The 27229-nt window shown below is 36.2% G+C and overlaps 1 non-coding gene across 1 annotated transcript; it reads right to left on the reverse strand.

Moving 5' to 3' along the window:
* Positions 1-23886: 23886 nt before the first annotated feature.
* On the reverse strand, positions 23887-23993 carry LOC111750442 (U6 spliceosomal RNA). Its single transcript, XR_002785572.1, has one exon. It is a non-coding gene; the product is annotated as a U6 spliceosomal RNA (small nuclear RNA).
* Between the last annotated feature and the right edge of the window lie 3236 nt (positions 23994-27229).

The following is a 27229-nucleotide window of genomic DNA, read 5'->3' on the forward strand; positions in this document are numbered from 1 at the left end:
TTACAATCCCACAGTCAATCTAGAAATGTTTGTTTTCTGAGAATCAACCGTGGAATCAAGTGCTGTAAGGGATCTCAAAGGTCATTCATTGGTGAGATATCCTGCCCTTTGCAAAGATAAGGCAAAGCCATTCAAAATGAATCTTTATCTATTCTATTCCTAAATATCCTAAGTAATAGCGATTACATGCCCTCTCTTCACAGTACCATCTAGTCAGTTCCAACTCGTAGTGGCCCTACATAACAGAATGAAACACTGCCCAGTCCCATAACAGAATGAAACACTGCCCAGCCCTACACCATTCTCACAATTCTTGCTATGTTTGAGCCCATTGCCGCAGCCACTGTGCCAATCCATCTTGAGAGTCTTCCTTGTTTTTGTTGACCCACTACTTTACCAAGCATGATTGATGTCTTTCTCTAGGGACTGGTCCTTTACAAGATCAGCAGGTCAAACAGCAGCCTTCTGGCTCATAGGCTGTGGAACCTGACAAATCCAAGATCAGCAGTTATGTAATGATGTAATCATCTCCTATGATGTGATCTGATGTGATTAGTAAATCAGTTGTAAGGGTGTTAGGGTGAGATGCAACACCCCTACTCAGGTCACAGCCCTGATCTGATATAAGGGGAGTTTCCCTGGGGTGTGGCCTGCACCACCTTTTATCTTACAGGAGATAAAAGGAGAGAGAAGTGAGCAGAGAGAGAGGCACCTGCGACCACCAAGAAAGAAGAGCAGGCAGTGGAGTGTGTGCTTTGAACCCTGTGTTGAAAGCCTCCTAGACCCAGGGGAAGATTGATGCCAAGACATGTGGAAATTTCCAAGGACGGCCGGGACCATGGGTGTCAAAAGGAGGCGAGGACCTTCCCCCAGAGCAGAGAGATAGAAAGCCTTCCCCCAGAGCTGGTGCCCTGAATTCAGTCTTCTAGCCTCTGAAATCATGAGATTGTGTGATATAGTGCCAGAAGATGAGCCCCTCAGGTTGGAGCCAAAAGATGGCTGAGGAAGAGCAGCATCCTCAAAGTAGAGGCATCCTAATAATCCTTTGTGATGTGGCATGACTCAAAATTAGAAGAAACAGCTGTAAACATCCATTAGTAATTGGAACATGGAATATATGAAGTAGGAATCTAAGAAAATTGGTAATCGTCAAAATGAAATGGAAGGCATAAACACCAATATCCTAGGCATTAGTGAGCTGAAATGGACTGGTTATTGGCCATTTTGAATCTGACAATCTTGTGGTCTACTATACTAGAAAAAAAAATTTTTTTTTTTTTTTTTTTTTTTACTAGAAATGACAAATTGAAGGGAATGGCCTTGCATTCATCATCAAAAAAAAAAAAAAAAAAAAAATCTCAAGAGTGGGAATCCTAGAACACTTAAAATGAGCTCATGAAGATCCTGCACATGGATCAAGATGCAGTTACTTGGACAGGACAAGGGAATACTGCATGGTTTAAAGTCAGGAAAACTGTATGTCATGGCTGTATCCTTTTACCATACTTATTCAATCTGTATGCTTCAATCCTAGAAGGTGGTCTGTATGAAGAATGGGGCATCAGGATTGGAGAGAGACTCATTAACAACCTGCATTATGCAGATGACACAACCTTGCTTGCTGAGACTTGAAGACTTGAAGCACTTACTGAAGATCAAAGACTACAGCCTTCAGTATAGATTACACCTCAATGTAAAGAAAAGAAAAGTTCACAACTGGAACAATAAGCAACATCATGATAAACAGAGAAAAGATTGAAGTTGTCAAGGATTTCATTTTACTTGGATCCACAATCAACACCCACGGAAGCAGAATTCAAGAAATCAAGAATCACATTGTACTGTGCTGATAAAGACCTCTTTAAAGTGTTAAAAAGCAAGATATCATCTTGAAGACTAAGGTGTGCCTGACCCAAGCCATGGTGTTTTCAATCATCTGGTATGCATGTGAAAGCTGGACAACGAATAAGGAAGATCAAAGAAGAATTGATGCCTTTTAATTATGGTGTTGGCGAATAATATTGAATTATCATGGACTGCCAAAAGAACGAACAAATGTGTCTTGGAAGAAATACAGCCAGAATGCTCCTTAGAAGCAAGAATGTCGAGACTATGTCTCACATACTTTGGGCATGTTATCAGGAGGGATCAGTCCCTGGAGAATGGTATCATGTTTGGTAAAGTAAAGGGTCAGTGAAAAAGAGGAAAACCCTCAAGGAGATGGATTGACACAGTGGCAGCAACAATGTGCTCAAGCATAACAACGATCACGAGGGTGGTGCAGGACTGGGCAGTGTTTCTTTCTGTGGTAGGTAGCATTGCTATGAGTTGGAACCGACTCAACGGCACCTAAAAACAAAAACAAACTGTGAGAGAATAAATTTCCGTTTCTTAAAGACATGCACTTGTGGTATTTCTGTTATAGCACAACTAGATAACTAAGAATTATAACTCAGTTGCTTCAGTGCCTAACTACCTTAAAAAAAAAAAGTGCAGAGCAGCAATTCTAATTACGGCATATCCTGTTAAGTTTTAAAACTCTTTCATCTTGTCATGGTGTAGAATGATTAACGTTCTCCTCAGAATGGCTTTTCCTTTTAAAAGAGTGGGTAAAACATCCTCTTCTTTATCTTAAATCATCCCAACTTCTTTAACTATATGTGGTAAGAATTACTTCCCTTCATTTTAATAATTCTCTCCTGGCCTCTGAAAGTTTTTTTTAAATACCTCTTTTAAAAAGGAGAAAATTTAAATTTGATAAATGAGAGTATGAATAATAGTGAGTACATTGTTTTTTCTTATCTTCTTTACATAAATCTGCATGTTGTGCTTAGCTGCCACTGAGCAACTTCCTACTCAAGGTGACATTATGTACAACAGAACTAAATGTTGCCCAGCTTATCATCCTCACATTCGCCAGCGTGTTTGAGTTCATTGTTGCAGCTCTTATGCCAACCTATCTCCCCAAGTGTCTCCAAGCCCTCACTGGCCCTCTATATCACCAAATGTGATGTCCTCTTCAAGTGACTGATCCTGCCTGATGAGGTGTCCAAAGCAAGAAAGCCAGACAATATTCTTTTGTGATCCATAAGGTTATCATTAACTAATTTTCAAAATAGATCACCAGGCCTTTTTTCCTAGTCTGATTCCTCTGAAAGCTCTATTGAAACCTGTCTACCATGTGTGACCCTTGCTGGTATTTGAAATACTGGTGGGATAACCTCCAGCATCATAGCAACACACAAGCTTCCACAGTAAGACAAACTGACAGTAATATACATAAATCTGTGTATTTATGTCCATATTGTGTTTGCTTTTGTACTAATACAATGTTTAACCTCTCAGCCAATATGACTGTAAAATCTTCTGCTTTTCTGCCTTTCTGGTGCTCTGCTATATTTCATCCATCTTATATCTATTTCTTTGGAGAGAGAAATTCTGGATGCTTTTATAAAACTTTGTGACTTCACAGTATATCGTGTGGGAATTAGGTAGTATCCTATTATCAAGGAGCCTTGGTGACACAGTATTTAAGTGCTCAGTTGCTAACCAAACGGTTGGCTACTCCACGGGAGAAAGATGTGACAGTCTGCTTCTGTAAAGATTTCAGCCTTGGAAATTCCATGGTGCAGTTCTGTTCTGTACTATACGTACTGTTCTAGCTGTCTTAGGCTGGGTTCTCTAGAGAAGCAAAACCAGTTAACTTTATAAGTATATACATATGTAAAAAAACCAAACTCTTGCCGTCGAGTTGATTCCGACTTATAGCAACCCTATAGGACAAGTAGAACTGCCCCGTAGGTTTTCCGAGGAGCAGCTGATGGATTTGAACTGTTTACCTTTTGGTTAGCTGCTAAGCTCTTAACCACTGAACCACCAGGGCTTCAAATATGTATCTAGAGAGATTTATATCAGTGAAATAACTCATACAGTTGTAGAGGCTGGAATGTCCCAAGTCCATGGGTCGGGCTGGAGGCTTCTCCTGGTTCACATAGCTGCAGGGACTGGCGAACCCAAGATCGGCAGGTCAGAGAGCAGGGCTGTTGCTCACAAGCTGTGAAGACTGAGGAATCCCAAGATCAGCAGGCAAGACTGCAGGTAAGCTGCTAGCTCAGGATTCAAGAGCTAGAGGTCAGATAGACAGGAGCCAGCTGCAGGATCCAGAGTGAACAAAAGCCCACTAGACTTTCCAGAATGTCCAGTTATATTCAATACAGGCCACACACCCAAGGACATTCCCTTTCAACTGGTTGGCTACTCACAGCAGATCCCATCATGGAGGTGATCACTTTATATCATATCTCATCATGGGGTGATCGCATCATCATACGACAGCCAGCCTACATCATAACTGCCAAACCACTGACAATTATGGTCCAGAGAAGTTGACACACAATCCTAATGATCACACTTTCTTATATGTTCTATTCTGTCACTGTAAGTTGAAATTGACTTGACGGCAATGGGTTTGTTTTAGTTTGGTATGCTGTTATCAAGTAAAAAAGGAATATTAGGCATCTTTGTGAATAACAAACAATTCACACCAAAGGTAAGTCTGAAGATACCAAAAAGCCAAAACCAAACCCATTGCCATCGAGTTTATTCCAACTCATAGTGATCCTATAGGATGAAGTAGAACTGGCCCATAGGGTTTACAAGGAGCACCTGGTGGATTCAAACTGCTTAACCACTATGACACCAGGGTTTCCAAGTCTGAAGATAGTGAATATTTATTTTAATGACAAAATTTTTCTCTGGGTGACTGAGTTGCTCATTTCTTTTAAGCAACGTTTCATGAACAAATACATTGAAAACTGCCTGGCACGGCATAGTCATGTTAAATTTGTTAGAAAATTAAAAAATAATGTAAAACCAGCTTATATTTAGATATCTCTCAAATCTTTACATAATATAAATCCCTACACAAAACAGTCTTATGTATGAGTGTCAGGCTCAAATTTTAACTCTGACCCAGTTGAAATTGGTTTCCTACCAACTATGCTGAAGGCTGAGGCCATGGCCCCCATCACATGAGCCAAATCAGACAACGAGCAGCCTCTTTGGCTCCTTGGTTGATGGAAAGACTTTGTAACGTTATAATCTCAGTATGAGCAAAAATACAGACAAATTATAGTGTCTCCTGGATTTCTTGACCCCATTTTGTCTACAAGTAGGAATACATTTATATATTTATTGAGTAACTGAGACAAACTTTAACAAAATGTTTTTTCTGTGTTTCCAAGAATCGAAAAATGAATTGTATGGCAGTTACCAGGATAATTTTAAGCTCACTGACCTTATATTTTTTTCCAAGTTATCAATTTTGGCTTTGTTCTAATCTCATCGTATTTCTATATGAAAACTATAGACTGGGTTACAAATTTTCTAGTGCTGAACGTTCAGCTTATAATGCCAATATTTCTAGAAATTTCAGAACAACGTGAAGTTAGTTTATAATGGAAAATTAGCCTTAGAAAACATTGTGGTAATTGTCTTTATTTGAACAGCTATATTGCTCTGGCATGTAGTCTCAGTAAATAAAATTGAATTCAAATATAAGGACACTTTTATTTAATGAATATTTATTGATCTATTGGCAAACCATGAAAGACTATTTTTTTTTCTTCCAGCAGAGAGGCCTTCAAAATACCCATAATTAACTGAGGGTTTTGTGTATCTCTCATATTACTAATAACCATTCTGAAAGAAAACATGTCATGTTAGCATCCAGCAAAATGGAGTCTTTTTGTTTTCCCTCTGAGGATATTCTCTTTGTGCTTACTTTCATAACATTTTATTTTACTAATTGCAAATAAAATGTCCTTCTTATGGATCCTCCCCACCCCTGCTCCGTGCTCTGGAAGCTTAAATCAGATTGTACATAGCAATTAGGAAACACAAATGAAGTTACTTAATTTGGATATAAACCTTACATTAAAGTATAGCTGAATGATATATATCTGACTGAAAGCTACATAAGGCAGGGCTCCAAATGACTAAGGTAATATGTAGGAAGAGTCTTATTTGATCTCAACATGGCACAGAAAGAAACCTATTTGCTGATAGAAAAAAAAAAATCACACATTAACATCTGGGCTTCATGTGGATATTTGCTCAATAATTAGCAGCAGCCCCTGCTCAGCTACATTCCTACATCTGGAAACAAAACATCATAGGAACTAAAAATAAAGACAAGGAGAAAAGTCAAAAATTGCATGCTGAGAAATAGTATGGTTACTCTCCATTGTAAATTAAATGGATCTGAGAAAACATACTTTCCCCAATAGATGTGATCCAGATACTACCCAGAGATACCTTGTACACTGACATTGTATTATGTATTGAGAGAAACAATTATAATTTTAAATCAAGATTATGATTTAAAAATATATTTAAAAAGTATTTGCATACTAATACCATGGGTCAGGATCGACTCCAAGGCAACCAACAACATACTTTTAATTAAACAGATTATATCAACAGCAGTTGGTAGTATCATTATCTCCTATGTTTTTCTGGGAATAATAGATAAAAATGTTTAAGCTGCATTACTTGCTATGGAGAAGGTGGCCTACGTAGGTACAAAAGTTTCTACATTGGCAAGAAAAGTACATATTTTCGCTAGTTTCAAAAGGAGAAAAAATGCAGAATATCAACTACAACTGATGGTCTGCCTTTTTTTTTATTCTGTTATGAATAGCAAAATAAATACATTTACTTTTGTCTAAGAACAATCTGATACTGGCAAGTTTCTTAAGACTATATGCAGATTTTTATTTTCTGTTAAATTGTAGATTCTATGGAAGATATGCTGTAGAGTTTCTCTAAAATATTGTCGAATATGTACCATATGTTTTCTGGGGCTGCTTATCTTTTAATTGGTGGGAGAATAAGCCCATATGGTAAACACAAGCAGGGCCTGGAATTCATTGCAAGGATGGAAATATTCTCCTGAGTTTTGAACTTTACTTGCCAGAACCCGCTGGGCCAGCTTGAAAGCGGTTGGCCATTGCCTATGATATTGACCTAGTGATCTAGGAGCAAAAAGGAAACCTGAAAACTGCCAATCTTTCTCTGATTATCAGATTTGGTTACACATCTGTGAGTGTGGTTCTGGGAGTTCTCAGGGAGAGAAGACTATACAGTTTTGTACTTTTCTTCATTGGCTTTAATTATCATTTTTATTATGTTGGTGGAAATTTTCAGTCCTCAACCAATTGCCACAGGGTTAAACAATTGACTTAACTAATATTTGTCCACAGGTGTGTGTACCAAAGTGATTGGTTATTTTGGCCACTTCAAGTCAGTCTATAGCTTATCAAAACTGGGAAACTTTGAAATATACCTGCTTTAGGCCAATAGAGACAAAGATTCTCCCAATTTTATTTTCATCATTTATACTCCAAGCCATTCGAGAATTTTACCTCCAGGATCATGGTGTTCCCCTGGCATCATCAAACCATTTGCTCTTCATTACCTTCTGTATCTTATTCAAATCATTCGTCCTTGCCTTCAAGCAATTCCTTCAGCCCTACCTTCATCTTTTTCCACGCTTTTCTATTTTTCAGCTCACAGTCCTCAATTTTTTATTTGGTCTATTTGCTTCTTTTTCCATTTTGATTGCAAACAGAGTTATGAAATGTCTAAAGCAGATCACATCTGGTAGACAAATTTAGATGAGATGATGTATTTGTTAACCTGTTTTCCCCTAAGACAAAAGTCCTCACCCGTCAGCAAATCATATTTAAATGATTTTATATGTATGTATGACTTTCTGCTGAGAGAAAAAAGACTTTTTTTAAGAAGTAATTCTATCCAGAGGTGAGAACATGAATAGAGTATGTCTATTTTTTTTAAGTTCCAAAAGTGGTCATAAGCAGTGAACACTGAACTGAGAAGAGAAAGGAGGGTGGAGCTTCCATTTTAAAGGCATGCATCTTGGAACTGGAGCCTGTTTTACTGCAAAAGTGTTGTTTGGGGGATATTATTTTTGAAATGATAATTTGGTAGCATTTCTGATGTTTATGCATTTTAAAAGCAATCTAACATATTCTAAATACTCTTCAGAAGAGAATTATGTGTCTTAACCTTAATGACCTTGAAAGAGGATATAAAATCAAACTATAGATATATTGAAAAGATATATTCTAATATGTATGCAACATGTTATAGATGGCAACATAAGAGAAAACATCATACCAGACAAGTTGAACATGTATCTGCAAAATCAATTTGTTTTCATAAAGGTCAGTAAAACAGTGGGATATTTTAGCAGATGTATGTCTTTTAAAAAATGAAAGGTCATCCCTGGCATAACTATATCTTTATTAGAAAATATAGCCAAGTTCAATAACATTTTAATAGAGGATTTGGAAAGACTGGAGAAGCATGTTGTTGTTGTTAAGTGCCATGAGTCTATTCCAACTCAAGGAAAAGAATAGCAAAGGTAAGTAAAGGCATGTTGAAAAAATGGTCCCTTGCTACATCATCCTGAGGCCAGAAGAACTAGATGGTGCCTGGCTACAACCGATGACTGTCCTGACAGGGAACACAACAGGGAACCCCTGAGGGAGCGGGAGAGCAGTGGGATGCAGACCTCAAATTCTCATAAGACCAGACTTAATGGTCTGACTGAGACTAGAAGGACCCCGGTGGTCATGGCCCCTAGACCTTCTGTTGGCCCAGGACAGGAACCATTCCCGAAGCCAACTCTTCAGACATGGATTGGACTGGACAATGGGTTGGAGAGGGATGCTGGTGAGGAGTGAGCTTCTTGGATCAGGTGGACACTTGAGACTATGTTGGGATCTCCTGCCTGGAGGGGAGATGAGAAGGTGGAGGGGGTTAGAAGCTGGCAAAAAGGACATGAAAAGAGAGAGTGGAGAAGAGAGCCGCCTGCCTCATTAGGGGGAGAGTAATTGGGAGTGTGTAGCAACTCGTACATGGGTTTTTGTGTGAGAGACTGACTTGATTTGTAAACTTTCACTTAAAGCACAATAAAAATTATTAAAAAAAAGGTCACTTGGAGGAGGGTTAGGTGACTCAGCTGTGCTTATATTAAAGGTGGGAAGCATAGATCACACTGAAGTAGTTCAGAACACAAAAACAGACGTGGATTCTAGTTCACTTTATAAGCTCTTGGAGCTCTGGTGGCTTAGTGGTTAAGCACTACAGTTGCTAACCAAAAGGTTGGCAGTTTGAATCCACCAGCTGCTCCTTGGAAACCCTGTGGGGCAGTTCTACTCTGTCCTATGGGATCACTATGAGTCAGAATTGACTCAGTGGCAATGGGTTTAGTTTTGGTTTAATAAACACATGACTACCTTCTAGCATATCTTTTTGTTTAAAAGAGACTAGAAAGCTTTTGCTGCAAGGGTTCTACTTGCGACCTAGGTTCCATGAAGCAGATACATCTAACTGAGACCTGGAGGCAGAAGTGAGCAGTGGTGGTCAAGTCAAGGAGCTCATATCAGTTGATAATCCTAGCAGTGGAGGCATTTGGCTCTTTTAATGGAAGTAGGAGTCTAAGTGTCTGACAATCAGTCTCTGCCTTAGGTGTCAAGCAACAAGATGATAGCTGTCCTATGTACACTATAGTAGCCCATGAAGATTTAGGCTTTTATTTATTTATTTATTTTGCTACTTTGTTCCTTGTTGTGTAGTGTACAAATTCAAGTTTTGCTTTTCCCAGAGATTCTGTAAACTACCTTTTTCGCCCTTCTTCTTCTTCTCTCTTTCTCAATGATACAGTTTTAAAGCTAGCTATAGTGGATTAGTTTTTCTATGAGTAAGGGTCCTGTATGATACAGATGATGAAAATATTTCCATGATAATAGTGAGTGTTTTTTACATACCATAATGTTACGTATTATCTCAATCTTTACATCTACTCTGTGGGGCTCTAACTTTCCCCAAACCACCAAGTGGTCACTAAAAAAGAGATAGCAAATCTGATGCTAATGGCTCCAAGGTGTTATAAACTATAATTTTATGCCAGCATATGTGGATTGTTTAATAAAGATGAGATTTTATAGTCAACTGTTTGTTTCTAAGAAACAGAACAATATGTTTAAAAATCTCTTTTCTGAATAGCATCCTTTATAACAAAAGTGTTCAAATTTCCCCAATTGCTTCATAATTATTTCTTGCAATTTAGATCCTTCAAATCCTGGTTCAGAGTTTGTACTTAGCAATTGTTTGACATGTATCTTCAGTCTTTTTTTGGTCTAGAAGTCCACTTCACTTTTTTTTTTCCCTTGCAATTTATTTGCAGAAGAAATAAAGTTATTTATCCTGAAGAATTCCCCATGGTCTGGCTATTGCTAACTGTATTCCTGCAGGGTTATTTAACATGCTCTTCTTTCCCCTGTATATTCATAAACTAGTGACTTTAGAGACTTTTTCAAATTCTGGTTTCATTTTTTGGGTGACAAAAATATTTCATAGATGATGATATGTACTTTTAGCAGGAGGTGCAGTTTGTTTGGTTTATTGTCTTGTGATGTTAACAGCCATTAATAATTGTTTAGACCCATTATTTCATATCCTAGCTCTATGATTCCTTTTTCATTTACTGTCTAGCATATTTCTATAAGGTAACCAGTAAGTTTATTCTATTTTCTATATTCTCTCTTCCTTCTCTCTACTCTTAATATTTAACTATATCAACATTATCAGAGCAGACAGCAATTATGTACTATAATGTTTTCCTTGTATAGAGTATTTAATCTTAGTTCTACAGGTAAATATATATTAAATCTCACTACCAGTCCTGTGTCATTGACTCACCAGTAATTTTGGTTGTCTGAAGTTTCTTTTCTATTAGATTACTTAGAGAGGGCATCATGTGAAATCCTCCCTGAGTTCTCATATGTTCATAAAAGATTCAGCATTTTTTTGAAGGTCCCTTCAACTGCCTATAAAATCTTTGGCTCACATTTTCTTTCCTTGGGTATCTCAAATATGCTAAGATATTGTCTTTTGTCATACAGTGTTTTTGTAAAAAAAAGTGTGATGACAGTTAGGTTTTCTTTTCCTCTTTAGTGACTTGATCTTTTAGCCTACACACTAAAAGGATTTTTTCCTTAAAACTTAATTTTACTAGAACATGTTTCAATGCGCTCTCTTCTGCTCTAATATTTTTTAGGCGTGTGGTATATCCTTACAGTAAAATGTAGCTTAAAGTTTTTATTATTTCAGAAATGTATTCCTGAATTATCCATGTTAGTATTTATTCCATTGCTTTGGGAATTTCTGCTATTTATGTATTGGATTTTGTTTGCCTTCCTTCCATTTCTCATTTTCTCTTATATTACTTTAATTTTACTTTTATATTTTCCATTTCCTCTTTCCAATATTCTGCTTTTTTATGTCATTATCCATGTGTCCAAAGGCATTATCCATTATCTAAATTCATTTATTTGCTCTTGTATTTCTTCTAATGATTTTCTTGTATTTCTCAAATGATTTTCTTTTTAATTCTAAGTCTTTCCTGAGTTCTTTTACCTTCCTTTTAAAATACTCCATTTTTTTCCCATTAGGCCATCTCTGAATTTTTCTAATTCTTTTGATATTCTTTCATAATTTCTATTAGCTTGTTTTGAAATATTAGGGAATAATTTTTTTGTTTGTTTCGTGGGCTTGTTTTCTGGCATGCCTCTGTTGTTATTCTGCTCATTGTCTTTTTTCTTATAAAAACTTTACATGGGATTTTTTCCATAATACATTCCTTTTGCTGATTTTAAGTGAGAAGGCACTAAAGGAAGAAAGGGCCAGGCAAACACTCCTAGCTTCATGGCAGTAGTCTCCTGCCCAGCAGTTTTATTCTTTGCTTTTAGTGTCTCCGCCCTCCTCCAACTAGATTCTCTTCCCAGAAGTTTCTCCTAATTTGGGCCTTTGTCTTGAAAGGGGCCTTAGTTTTGGAGAGTTCTTTGGGTTGGCACTCTTTTCTGTGGCCCTTTGTACTCACACATGAATTAGAGCCCCTGATGCTCCTCTCAGATGCGTCCACTGTCCTCAGATTGGCCCACTGAGTTGTCCATACTAGTGAGGCACCTCATTTTGGGGGTGTATACCTGTTAGCCATTCAGTTTCTGGATATCAGGCTCATCCAAAGTGGTTTTGTCTTCTCTCCACTTTCTCTCAGGCAGCTGCTGATACCATATAAGCCTAATGTCAAGTTCAAGTTTTGGGGATTCAGGAATACTCTTTCTTTGAATTTTGCTTGAGTTATTGGTCATGAATGTTCACTGTGTTATTCTGCTTCTCTGTTTTTATTGGAAGTCTGAAGGTATTTAAAAAAAAAAAAAAAAGCTAAACCAGTGTTCTGCTGCCATCTTACCGGAAACCAGTCATCGGTTTATTCTCAATCTTATCTAATGACCCCAAGAGAAGTAGAACTCTTTTTCTTGAAGAGCTTTATTTATTTTTCATTGTGCTTCAAGTGAAAGTTTACAGTTCAAGTTCGCTTCTCATACAAAAATTTATACACACATTGTTATGTGACCCTAGTTTTTCTGCCTATAATATGACAGCACAATCCTCCTTTCCAACCCGGATTTCCTGTGTCTATTCAACCAGCTCCTGTTCCTTTTTGCCTTTTCATCTTGCCTCTGGACAGAAGCTCCCCATTTAATCTCATGTATCTACTTGAGCTGAGAAGCAGTCTCTTCACGAGTACCATTTTATTCTCATAGTACAGTCTAATCTTTGTCTGAAGAGTTGGCTTCGGGAAATGTTTCAGTTCTGGGTTAACAGAGAGTCCAGGGCCATGTCTTCTGGGGTCCCTCCAGGCTCAGACTATTAAGTTTGGTCTTTTCACTAGAATTTGAGCTCTGTGCTCCACTTTTTTACTGCTCCGTCAGGGACTCTCTGTTGTGTTCCCTGTCAGGGCAGCCTTGAAGAGCTTTAAAAGTAGATGAATTAACAATTTGTGATATAATTAGGCACTTTAGGAAAGTCATAACTAAATAAATCCTTAACCAATAGAAAGGTGCCCATTATAAAGGTATCTGTATTTATATTACTATATATAATATATATCTATGCAGTATATATGATACAAAGCATATCTGAAATGGATTGGTCTTATAACTTTTTAAAAGAGATGTGTTCTTTTAAAACTTTTAAAACAGAACATATGATTTTTTTGTCTATAAAAGACTAAGCAATGCATTATCATTTAATTTTTTTTTTTTTATCCTACATGCTTTCCTGTCACCTAATAAAGAAGGGAATGGATGTTTTGCCAAACTCAAGACCCGTTTGGATCTGTGGTTTCTAAATGTCAAGCCCAAACTGAGCACACTGGAGTTTAACCTTGTTTGCTTTTGGTTAAAGTGGCTTCCTGTTTCTAAGAAAGGAAAAAAGAGAAGAAAAGAAATGGTTCCAAAAATCTATTAAAAAGATCACAAAGTTACTCCAAAATTCAGTGACTTATATCTTACATGACAAAACACTTTGATGAATTAAGTACAGCTGAATCAGAAAATATAAATTAAGTTTACCTGTAAAATACAGTTGGCTTTATAAATTCAGAAATGGAGTAGTAAACTGAGACAAAATGTCCTTGGGAAAAGGCTGCTAGGGTTTGGCCAAACCCAAGTGTTTGAAAAATACTGTTACTGGAGATGTATAATGTACTCAAAACTTTGTGCAGTTTTTGTCTTTTTCTTCATATAACTTTGTTGTACTTATTCCCACAGGCAGCAAATGAATCCTGTATACACACACACACACACACACACACACACACACACACACCCCTAACAAACAAAACGAAAAACCCAGGGCAGCTAAAAAGTTTGCTTAAACTTATTAATACTTTTAATCCTTACTTGTTATAATTCGATTAGTGAGACAGGTTTTCTCTGTGGGCATCCTATTAAGCCACTTTCAAGTTGAAACAATCCAGAAGTCCTTTTAAATAACAGAGCTAGTATCCACTTTAAGCTGCTCAGACTTTATATGGAAACTGTAGAATATTGGTTTTAAAATGCTGTAAATGTGCCCAGAGGATACTGTGATGAGCTTATCCTCCCAAACTAACCAAAATGAATAAATAAACGAATGAACATGGTGTTCTGGGTTATAAAGTAGAGGACAGTGTTACTCAGCTTTATATCTGATTTATTTTCCATGTTGTTAAATAGCAGTGTTGATAAGGTTACCTTAAATTAACATTGCAAACTAGCATTTTACTTCATGTACTTATTAATAGTATAATTCTCTTTGGTTTGATATGAGTATCCGGTCCAAAACAATCTTTACATTATATATTTGGACATGGAAAAAACTGTTTGAGTTTAAGTGCTTTTGCTATTTTTCTATTTTTGAGCAGTTTCAGAATATTCAGGAATGATATAGCTGTTGTGCCTTTAAGAAGCTTCTTTGAATCGTTTGTCTGCGAGGAGTAACTTATGCCAGTGAATTTATAACGGCTGAGACCTAACCAGAAAGAAGAAACAGTGGAAAGAGCAATAATTACAGTAATTGTCAAGCTTTTGTGTGCTTAGGAATTTTCTAGGAAAATTTTCTCAAAAACCTGAATATCCCTCTTGTGTTTTCGCTTGAAAATAGTGGGAGTTCATTATACCTTATAAAACATACTTTCACTCACTATTTAATCAGTCTTCTTTCTTCAACCATCCTTTTCATAATTTTTCTTCCTAGTCGTCCCTACAATGGGCTCAAGCAAAGCAACGATGATGAGGAGGACACAGGACCAGGCAGTGTTTCCCTCTGTTGTACATAAGGTCACTATGAGTCTGGACCAATTGGTTGGCACCTAACAACAACAACAGTTGTCCCAACTTATGTTTTGCTACTGTTTAGAGCACAATTGTTTATTATCTTTTTTCGAAACACAATTATATCCCGGACACTAAAAATTCCCGAATTTTCCTTAAATTCTTTACCTGGCATCTAAAATTCCAGTATAGTTATTTATCAAACCAAAGCATGAGACAATCTATAGCATAATAGGGTTAAAGTGCAGATTCCTGAACATCAGCCCAAACCTGAGTATCTGGTACTGAGCCCCTGAAATACGCATTTTGTCCGGAACTGCTGAGGCAGAATCTGTATTTTAACAAAGTAGCAGGTTCTAGAAATACTGGCCTCATAGTTGTGTTTTTAACCAGTTGCCTTAATGGTTCTTATGCATAACAAAGTTGGAGAACATCTGCACTAACATGTGTCCTGCATTCAAGTAAAGGACCCTGCTGTTCAGTCTCAGCTTGATATTTCTTGAAGGATTTGCTGTTTAAACATATTTCTCCCAGTGCTCTTTGGCTCATAGCACCAATGCTGTGTAATATCCATGTTTCAGAGCTGATCTGAGGCTTGACTACTTAATGCCTATAAAATCTGTTGGGATCCTCTGCTAAATCCCAGAGTCAAAGAAGCATCCATATATCTGAGGCCGTGCCATCACCGGTTCTGGGATAGATTTTTATGTGACATGCATATAACTCCCTGCAAGTGATGGCCCACTCTCAAATCAAGCCCAAATACAAAAAGAAATAAATCAAAACCAGCAATAAAATAACAGCCTACATCCACCCTTTCCCCAAAAAAGTAGGATGATGAAAGGCAACAAAGTATCCATATTCTTTCATTTAAACTGAACTGATATTAGCAATTTGCTAGTAATCAGAAGCTTTGTTCAGAGAGTTTTTGTTGTCTTATCTGTCATTATCATAGGTTTCTAAGCATGAACTATAATTCCCGAATAATGAGTCAAGCTGATACAATGTAACCTTAAGAGATATAAATTACAAATACATGACACATTTAATCTCACAATATGTGTTAAAACAAACTTGCTTTGATCTCTTTTAAAAACATCACAACTCTTCTCTAAGGTTTATTAAAAAGAGGAATGAGAACCAACATACTGTAACTCCACTGGGTGCCATTTGAATCAGTAGATATGTTTATTTCATTTTAGATGCTACTAAAATTATAACCCTTATCATATAATCTACCTTATGGTGTAATTACTTGTGCATGGTAGACTCTAGAGAACAAAGACGGGGTCTAATTTATATTTCAAACTTCTACAGTGCCTAGTGGTGTCTTGTAAAACCTCAATAAATATTTATAGAATGAAAAAATGAATGATCTCCTTACTCCTTCCAAATAATGGAAATTTGTTCATGCTGTTTCTCTTTAACATATTGCTAATCAAACTACTGGCAAACCTGTAAGATAACCCACAGCTCAAACTTTAAAAAGCTACTTGACTGACATGGCAGTGACCAGTTAGTAATTGGAACATGGAATGTACAAAGTACAAATCTAAGAATATTGGAGGTCGGCAAAAATGAAATGAAACACATAAAGATCTATCTACTTGGCATAAGCAAGCAGAAATAGACTGGTATTGGCCATTTTGAATTGGACAATCATATGGTCTGCTATGCCGGGAATTACAAATTGAACAAGAATGGCTTCACCTTCATTGTCAAAAAGAGCGTTGCAAGATCTATCCTGAAATACAATGTTATTAATGATGGTAAAATATTCATATGCCTACCAGTACGGCCAGTTAATACAACTATTACTCAAATTTATGCACCAACTGCTAAGGCCAAAGATGAAGAAATTGAAAATTTTTGCCAACTTCTGCAGTCTGAAATTGATCAAACATGCAATCAAGATGCATTGATAATTATTGGTAATTGGGATACAAAGGTTGGAAACAAAGAAGAAGAATCTATACTTGGAAATAAGGCATTGGTGATAGAAACGTTGCTGGAGATTTCATGATAGAATTTTGCAAGACCAATGACTTCATCGCAAATATCTATTTTCAACAATATAAATGGTGACTATGGAAAAAGATGTTCACTATGTTTTACTGATGATGTAAGGCATTTGACTGTGTAGATCATAACAAATTATGGATTACATTGGGAAGAAGGGGAATTCCAGAATACTTAAATGTGCTCCTGAGGAACCTGTACATAGATCAAGAGGCAGTCATCTGAACAGAACAAGGGGATACTGCAGCTTTCAAGTCAGGAAGGGTGTGTGTCACCGTTGTATTCTTTCACCATACGTATACAGTCTGTATGCTGAGCAAACAATCTGAGAGCTGGACTATATGAAGAAGAATGAGGCTTCAGGATTGGTGGAAGACTCATTAACAACCTGCAATATGCAGATGACACAACCTTGCTTGCTGAAAGTGAAGAGCACTTGAAACACTTACTGAAGAGGAAAAAGGCTACAGCCTTCAGTATGGATTACACCTCAACATAAAGAAAACAAAAATCCTCACAACTGGACGAATAAGCAACAATCATGATAAACGGAGAAAGATTGAAGTTGTCAAGGATTTCATTTTACTTTGATCTAGAATCCATACCCATGGAAGCAGCAGTCAAGAAATCAAATGATGTATTGCATTGGGCAAATCTGCTGCAAAAGACCTCTTTAAAGTGTTAAGATGTCACCTTGAAGACTAAGGTGTATCTGACCCAGGCCATGATGTTTTCAATCACCTCATATGCAGGCAAAAGCTGGGTGATAAATAAGGAAGACTGAAAAAGCATTGAGGCCTGTAAATTATGGTGTCGATGAAGAATATTGAATATACCATGGACTGCCAAAAGAACAAACAAATCTGTCTTGGAAAAAGTACAACCAAAATGAATGCTCCTTAGAGGCAAGGATGGAGAGACTATGTCTCACATACTTTGGACACGTTATGAGGAGGGATCAGTCCCTGAAGAAAGACATCATGCTTGGTAAAGTGGAGGGTCAACAAAAAGAGGAAGACCCTCAGTGAGATGGACTGACACAGTAGCTACGACAATGGGCTCAAGCATAACAGTGATTGTGAGGATGGTGCAGGACCAGGTAGTTTTGTTATTTTGTACATAGGGTGACTATGAGTTGGAACTGACTCAATAACTCCTAACAACAACAACATACATGTTGACCTCACCAAATGGAAAACACAGCAATCAAATTGACTGCATCTGTGGAAAGAGATGATGGAAAAGCTCAATATCTTCTGTCAGAATAAGACCAGTCGCTGACTGTGGAATAGACCATCAATTGCTCATATGGAAGTTCAAGTTGAAGATGAAGAAAATTAAAACAAGGTCACAAGAGCCAAAGTAGGACTTTGAGTATATCCCACCTGAATTTAGAAACCATTTCTAGAATAGATTTGACACATGAAACACTAATGACCAAAACAAGACGAGTTGTGGACATCATATATGAAGAAAGCAAGAGGTCATTAAAAAAAATGGGAAAGAAAGGAAAAACCAAAACGGATGTCAAAAGAGACTCTGAAACTTGCTCTTGAATGCAGAACAGCTAAAGTAAGTGGAAGTAATGATGACGTAGAAGAGCTGAACAGAAGATTTAAAAAAGGGGCTCGAGAAGACAAAGTATTATAATGAAATGCGCAAAGGTCTGGAGTTAGAAAACCCAAAGGGAAGAACACTCTTGGCTTTTTCTCAAACTGAAAGAACTGAAGAAAAAATTCAAGGCTTAAGTTGCAATTTTGGATTCTATGGGCAATGTGGAAACCCTGGTGGAGTAGCGGTTAAGTGCTACGCCTGCTAACAAAAGGGTTGGCAGTTCGAATCCACCAGGCACTCCTTGGAAACTCTATGGGGCAGTTCTACTCTGTCCTATAAGGTTGCTATGAGTCGGAATCCACTCGACAGTACTGGCTTTTTTTTTTTTTTTTATGGGCAAAGTATTGAACAATACAGGAAGCATCAAAAGAAGGCTGAACAAATTCACAGCCACTACTCCAGGAAGAACTGGTTGACGTTCATCCATTTCAAGATGTTACATATGATCAAGAACTGAAGGAAGAAGTCCAAGCTACACTGATGGCAGTGGCACAAAACAAGGATCCAGGAATTGATGGATTACCAATTGAGATGTTTCAACAGATGCAGCACTAGAGGTGCTCACTCATCTATGCCAAGAAATTTGGAAGAGAGCTACCTAGCCAGCTGACTGGAAGAGATCCATATTTGTGCCCATTCCAAAGAAAGGTGAGCCAACAGAGTATAGAAATTACTGAACAAAGTCATTAATATCACACACAAGTAAAATTTTGCTGAAGGTAATTTAAAAATCGTTGTAGCAGTACATCGACATGGAACTGCCAGAATTTCAAGCTGGATTCAGAAAGGATGTGGAAGGAGGGATATCATTGCTGATATTAGATAGATCTTGGCTGAAAGCAGAGAATATAGAGAATACCGGAAAGATGTTTACCTGTGTTTTATTGACTATGCAAAATCATTCGACTGTGTGGATCATAATAAATTATGGGTAACATTGCAAAGAATGGGAATTCCATCCATAACATTAAATTGTGCTCATGTGGAATCTATATATAGACCAAGAGGCAATCCTTGGAACAGAACAAGGGGATACTGCGTGGTTTAAAGTCAGGGAGGGTGTACGTCAGTGTTGTATTCTTTCACTGTACTTATTCGATCTGTACTCTGAGCAAATAATTCAAGAAGCTGGACTATATTAAGAAGAATGTGGCATCAAGATTGGAGGAAGTCTCATTAACAGATTACAGAACCTTGCTTGCTGAAAGCAAAGAGGACTTGAAACACTTACTGATGAAAATCAAAGACCACAATCTTTAGTATGGATTACCCCTCAACATAAAGAAAATAAAAATCCTCACAACTGGACCAATAAGCAACATGATGATAAACAGAAAAGATTGGGGTTGTCAAGGATTTCATTTACCTTGGGTCCACAATCAACACCCATGGAAGTAGCAGTCAAGACACCAAATGACAAGTGACATCAAATCTGCTCAAAAGACTTCTTTAAATTGTTGAAAAACAAAGATATCACTTTTAGGACTAAGGTGCACCTGATCTAAGCCATGATATTTTCAATAGCCACATTTGCCTGTGAAACTTGGACAGTGAATAAGGAAGACAAAAGAATTGATGCTTTCCAATAATGATGTTGGCAAAGAATATTGAATATACTGTTAACTGCCAGATGAATGAACAAGTATGCCTGGGAAGAAATCTATCCAGAGTGCTTCTTGGAAGCAAGGATGGCAAGATTTCATCTCAAGTACTTTGGACATGTTATCAGTAGGGACCAGTCCCTGGAGGACACCTTGCTTGATAAGGTAGAGAATTATCGGAAAAGATAATCTTGTCCCTGACAAGATGGACTGACAAAATGGCTGCAACAAAGGGCTCAAACGTGACGATTGTGAAGATGGCGCAGGACCGGGCAGTGTTTTGTTCTGTCGTTCTGCTATGAGTTGGAACTGGCCTGAAGGCACTCAGCAACAATAACAACGATAAATCTTTGCAGATTTATTCATTTTCTCCCTTTGCTTACAAGGGACTGTAGACTACATGGAACCAGTAGACAGTTTCACAAAGAAAATAACTAAAGGTGATCTTATCCCCAGTATAAACTTACACTGTTCTCAACTCTTGAAAGTAATGACCTAAAAAACTCAGAATAATTTATTATCCATCAAGCCTCCATATAAAAGCCTTGCTAATTAATGTAAAAAAAAGAACAAAAATGCTGAAAGGAGTTATGCATACTAAATTATGGGAAAGGGCAAATTAAAAGAAAATGGCCTAATTTGAATAAAAGGAAATTGCTGTTTTAGTAGGTGAAACACGATTGAATATTAGCTATTTCCTATAGTTCAACCTAATGCCTTCTTGTAATTTCCCAAACATATATTTGCACTCCCCACAGTGCCTACTGATGCCTTTCAAGTAGAATTGGTTCTCTCAAGTAAAACGCTTTAACCCATATGAAAATTTCCATCAACTCCAAAAGCTGAATCCAAGGAATTCATGAGTTTTGTAAACCAAGGTTCCGAGGATACTCAAGGTTAGAAGCTCTGTGGATTTTTTTTTTTTTTTTACATTTGAGCTTCCCCCCTTCCCCAAGGGAAAAAAAAAATCCCATTAATGATAAAATCAGAAGGGAATTGGAATATTTGACCGTATTTTATAAGTGTGGTTGCTAAACAATGTACGTTAGAATCACTTTGAGTATTAAAATGCCAATTTGATTTACTGAATCAGAATCTTAGAGCGAAGCTCTGAAATCAACATTTTTAATAAGTACCCAGGATGAATGTTATCATTCCAAATCTGGTGAGAAACACTAAATTTTAGTCCATGGATGAGGTAATTGAAGCCTGAAGACACTTACTGGTGTGTCATGATGTCATACAAATAGTAAGTAGTGGGGCTGGTTTCCAAGTCCAAAGCTTTTGATTTTTGCTTCCATTTTTTCTTCTATGACATGAACAAACAGAAGAAAGGCATTGATTTACTTTTTTTTTACTAACGATTCTGATTTCCTATTGCATTTGGCATACTATAAATGAAAATGACTAGCAAGTCATGAAAGGTCATGATCATGTAATGTTTTTTTCTATTAAAAGGCAAACATTTTCTACAGTTTTCTTGAAATCAATATCCTGGTAGATTATTTATTTTATTATTATATATTTATTTGGAAACCCTCATGGCATAGTGGTTAAAAACTATGGCTGCTAACCAAAGGTCGGCAGTTCAAATCCACCAGGCACTCCTTGGAAATCCTATGGGGGCAGTTCTACTCTGTCCTATAGGGTTGCTATGAGTTAGAATCGACTTGATGACAAGGTCTTTTTTTTTTTTTTTAATATATTTATTTACAGAATCATTTTCATAGCATTGATGGTTGCACCTAATAATTGTCAACTTTATTTTTCCTCCCAACATGGATAACCTTGTAGGTAACTTTCAAAAAAATACACAAACTCTATTTAACCCATGAAGTTTTTTTTTTTTTTAATTGTGGTAAGTATAAATATAACAAAGTATTTGCCATTTCAATATTTTTACGTGTATAATTCGGTGACATTAATTACATTTATTATCTTGTGTAATTATCAGCAATATCCACTTTCCAATTTTTCCATCATCCTTAACAGAAGCTCAGTGGTCCCTAAGCAATGACTCCCATTTTTCCCTCCCTCCTAACACCAAAACCAGAAACTAATAATATACTTTATACATTTGCCTAGTCTAGATATTTCATGTAAGTGGGATTATACAATACTTGTACTTTTGTGACTGACTTATTTCACTTATCATAAAGTTTTCAAGGCTCATTCATGCCGTAGCATGTATTAATGTATTAGCACTTCATTTCTCTTTATGGTAGAGTAATATTCCCTTGTAAGTCATACTACATTTTGTTTATCTATTCATCTGTTGATGGACATTTAGGTTGTTCCCATCTTTTGGCTATCATGAATAGTGCTGCAAAGACAAAGAGGGAATTCTTGAAACCAGCCAGGGAGAATGATGCATTACCTATAGAGGAACAGTTTTTTGAATATTTGTGGATTTTTCATCAGAAACAAGGGAGGCCAGAAGGAAGTGGGCAACATTTTTTAAAGTGCTAAAAGAAAGTAACTGGTAACCCAGAACTATATATTCATCGACAATCTACTTCAGAAATGTGAAAGGAAATTCTTTAGACAAAGGAGAAATAATATCAGAAAGGAACTTGGAATATTATGAATGAAGGAAGAGTAACAGAAATGGTAAATATTTGGGTAAGTATAATGAGTATTATTTTCCTCTTGCATTATTTAAAATATATTTTACAGTTGAAAAAATATTACCACATTGTCTAATGGGGTTTTCAGTAGGTAGATGTTACATAAGACAACCAAGTATCAGGTGTGGAGGTTAAAGGGACCTATGTGGTGGTTAAGTTTTTTTGTATGTGGTGGTAAGTTTTCTACATTCAACTTGAAGTGGTAAAATACTGATTTTAAGTCAAATGTGAAAGCGTATACCATAATCTCTAGCACAACTATTAAAAACTATATAAAGAGATATGTCAAAATATTTTGTTATAACTTAAAATTAAATGCTAAAAAATGTTGAAATAATCCAAAAGAAAGTGGGAAAGGGAAAAGGAGATCAAGACACAAAAAGCAAATAATAAAATGATAGACTTAAATCCAAAAATATCAATAATTACATTAAATGTAATTGATGATCACAAATCATACCAATTAAAAGACGGTGGTTACCAGGATATATTAAATAACAAAGATCCTACTTTATACTCTCAATAAGAAACTTATTTAAAATATAATGAAATAAGTAGATTAAAAGTGAAGTGATTGAAAAATATATAGTATATGTATTAGTGATCACTCTTGAATAACAAATCACCCTGAAACTAAGTGGGTCAGGAATATGGGTATGACTTATCTGTGCTCTGGCTCAGTCTCCAGTCAAGGTGTTGACTGAAGTTGTGGTCTCATCTCAAAACAACTGGGAAATGATCCTCTTTCAAGCTTGCTTACATAATTATTAGCAAGATTCAGTTTCCCACAGGCTCTTGGATGAGGGTCTCAATTCCTTGCTGACAGGAGTGGGAGACTGCCCTCCGTTTCTTAGCACATGAGCTTCTCCTTAGGGCAATTCACAAGAGGGAAGCTTGCTTGATGCAAGAAGGGCTAGAGGAGGGAGTGCAAGCAAGATGGAAGTCACAGGCTTTTATAACCTAATCATGTATGTGATATCATAACTTTGGCCATAGTTTAGTCTTTATTTTATTTTTTTATTGTGCTTTAGGTGAAAGTTTACAGCTCAAATTAATTTCTCATACAAAAATTTATACACATATTGTTTTGTGACATCAGCTGCAATCCCCACAATGTGACAGACACTCCCCATTTCCACCCCATGTTCCCTGTGTCCATTCAACCAGTTCTTGTCCCTTTCTGCCTTCTCATCCTACCTCCAGACAGGAGCCACCCATTTGGTCTCATGTATCTGATTGAACTAAGAAGCATGCTCCTTACGCGTATTATTTTTTGTTTAAAATATGGAATGCTTCATGAATTTGCATGTCATCCATTAGCAGAGGCCATGTTAGTCTTCTCTGTATCGTTCCAGTTTTAGTATATGTGCTGCTGAAATGAGCACCATAGTTTATTTTTTAGAAGAAAAGCACTATGTCCAGCTCATATGTAAGTGGAGAGGATTACATAGGGCATGAATATAAAAAGATGGGGAATAATGGGAGCTATTTTAGGAACTGACTTCCATACCACGCAAACATTAATCAAATAAAGTTGGAGTGATTCTACTAATATCAAAGTTTACTCCCAAGCAAAGAAAATTACCATGGATAAAAGTGGATATTGCATAACGATAAATGGATTAATACATCAAGAAGGCATAACGATCCTAAATGTGTATGCACCTAAAAATAACAAAAACTGACAGAACTGAAAGGAGAAACAGAAAAATCCACAATTTGGATACGTCAACACTCCACTCTCAGTAATTAAGTAGAAAATCAACAAGGATATAGAAGAACTAAAAAATATCACCAACCAATTGGATCTAATTAATATTTTAGGATACTTCATCCAACAACATCATAAAACACATTCTTTTCAAGTTCTCCAAGAGAGACCATATTCTGGATAATACAAACCTTAAACATTTAAAAGAATTGAAAGCATATGAAATATATTCTCAGATCATAATAGAATTAAACTAGAAATCAATAACAAAAAGACTATAGGACAATATTCAAGTACTCGGAAATAGAACAACACATTCAAAATGATCCAATGGTCAAAGAGGAAGTCTGAAAGTGTATTGGAAAATATATGAAGTGAATGAAAATGAAGAGGCAACATATAAAAAATTGGGGAATGGAATTAAGTGAGGATTAGAGGGAAAATAAGTGAGGTCTCAATAATTTAAGATTCCATGTTAACAGAGTAGAATAAGAAGAGCAAAATAAACTCAAAGCAAGCAGAAATAAGAGCAGAAATCAAAGAAATAAAAAAAAACCCAGAAAAACAATAGAGAAAATGAATAAACCCAAAAGCTGTTTTTTAATGAAAAAAAAAAAAAACTGATTAAACTTCCAGCAGAGTAGACAAGAATAAAAGGGAAGACATTAACTACCAATACCCAGAACGAAAGAGGGTATCACTGTAGACCCTGCATATATTAAAAAGATAATTAGGGAATACTATGAATAATTCTCACACATAATTCCTCAAAAAGCAGAAACTACCAAAACCAAAACCCACCCAAGATAAATTAGATAACCTGAATAGCCCTATAACTATTAAAGAAGTTGAAAAATCTTCTGAAAAAGAACTAAACAGGCTCAGATGGTTTCACTGGCCAACTCTAACAAACAATTAAAGAAGAAATATCACAATTGTATGTAATCCCTTCCAGAAAATAGAATAGGAGGGATTGTTTTCCAACCCATTTTATGAGCCCCATATAAGACTGATACCAAAAACAGACCAAGGTATTATGAAAAAAGAAAACTACAAACTAATATCCCTCATCAAAATGGATGCAAAAATCCTCAAAAAAATATTAGCACATTGAGTCCAGCAAAATGTAAAATGAATAATACAGCATAAACAAATGGCATTTATCCCAGCAATGTAAGCCTAACTCAATATTCAAACATCCATTAATATAAATCACCACATTAGCAGTCTAAGAAGAATAAACACATGATCATATAAATTAAAAAAGAATTTGAAAGAATTTAAAAAAGAATTTGTCAAAATTTTACAACGTTCATGATTAGAATGAACAAAAATGAACTCTCAGCAATCTAGAAATAGACCTTTATCAACTTGATAAAGTGCATCTACATAAAACCTACAGCTAACATATTTACTGATAAAAGACTGATCGGTTTTTCCCAAAAGATCAGGAGCAAAACAAGGATATTTACTCTCACCACTGCTATTCAACATCATACTGGAAATCCTAACCAATGAACGAAGGCAAGAAAAAGAAATCAAAGGAATACAGATTGAAAAAGAAGAAATAAAATGGTACCTATTTGCAGATGGCATGGTTGTCTATGTAGAATACCCCAAAGAATCCACAATAAAACTTCCAGAACTAATACTGAGTTTAGCAAGTTTGCAATGAACAGGATCAACACGGAAAAATTATTGATATCTGCAGCAACATGGATGACTCTAAAGGCATTATAGTGAGTGAAAGAAGTCAATCTTCAAAAGTTACAGGCTGTATGAGTTCATTCTTATGGTATTCTCAAAAGATATATCTGCTGTGATGGAGAACAGATCAACAATTTCCAAGGACTAGAGGAAAGGAAAGGATATGATAGCACAAGAGAGTTATTTTGGGGTGATGAAACTGTTGGATATCCTGACTGTGGTGTAATATACATGTCCTAAATTACTAGAACTGGACACCAAAAAGTCAATTTTATTCTGATATTTTCTTTCCACACATGATTAGAAATGAAAACAAATGAATATAATAAGGAAAAAATAAATGATAATAATTGCCAAGAAAAAAATTGATAAAGACGACTACCCAGATAAAACTTGCCCTACCTTCCTGAGATTGTTACTGTCATTCCAAAACCGAACCCATTGCGTTGAGTTGATTCTGACTCACAGCGACCCTGTAGGGCAGAATGGAACTGCCCATAGCATTTCCACGGAGCAGCTGGCGGACTCGAATGGCCAACCTTTTGGTTAGCAACAGAACACTTAATCACTGTGCCACCAAGGCCTGTTGCTGTCATAGATGAATACAATAAACAGCCTAAAATAGTGAGTCCAGAAACAGAAACCTAATGTTTAAAAATTTTGGAAGAAAACACAAACTATTCAATAAATAATATTGGAAAACTTGATATGCATGTGGAAGAAAATGAAATTAGAATCTTACTTCACACCATATATAGAAATAAAGTCAAAATATTAATGACAGACTGGGAGAAAATATTTGCAACTTATGTAACAGAAAAATTTACCCCTAAAATATAACTAAAAAAAAAATATATATAACTAGCTCTTGCAAATTAACACACACACTCTACAATAGGAAATGAACAAATCGTATGAAAAGGCAATTTATCAAAGAAAATATGCAAATTACTAACAAACATAAAATTATGTTTAACCTCATTTACACTCTGGAAGACATGAATTACAAATAGATACAATTTTCTTTTCTCATCAGCTTGATTTTTTTTTTCTTTAAACATCTAACATTCAGTACTGAGACTGGAAAAGTACACTTTACACTGTTAGGATGGTAAATTAATACTAAACTTAAAATATGCAGTTTTACCTCAGCTATCATATTTATGGGATAAGAAATAAGAGCACAAATATACACGTACATAA

The sequence above is a fragment of the Loxodonta africana genome, chromosome 1, assembly GCF_030014295.1.
Source record: "Loxodonta africana isolate mLoxAfr1 chromosome 1, mLoxAfr1.hap2, whole genome shotgun sequence".
Lineage (NCBI taxonomy): Eukaryota > Metazoa > Chordata > Mammalia > Proboscidea > Elephantidae > Loxodonta > Loxodonta africana.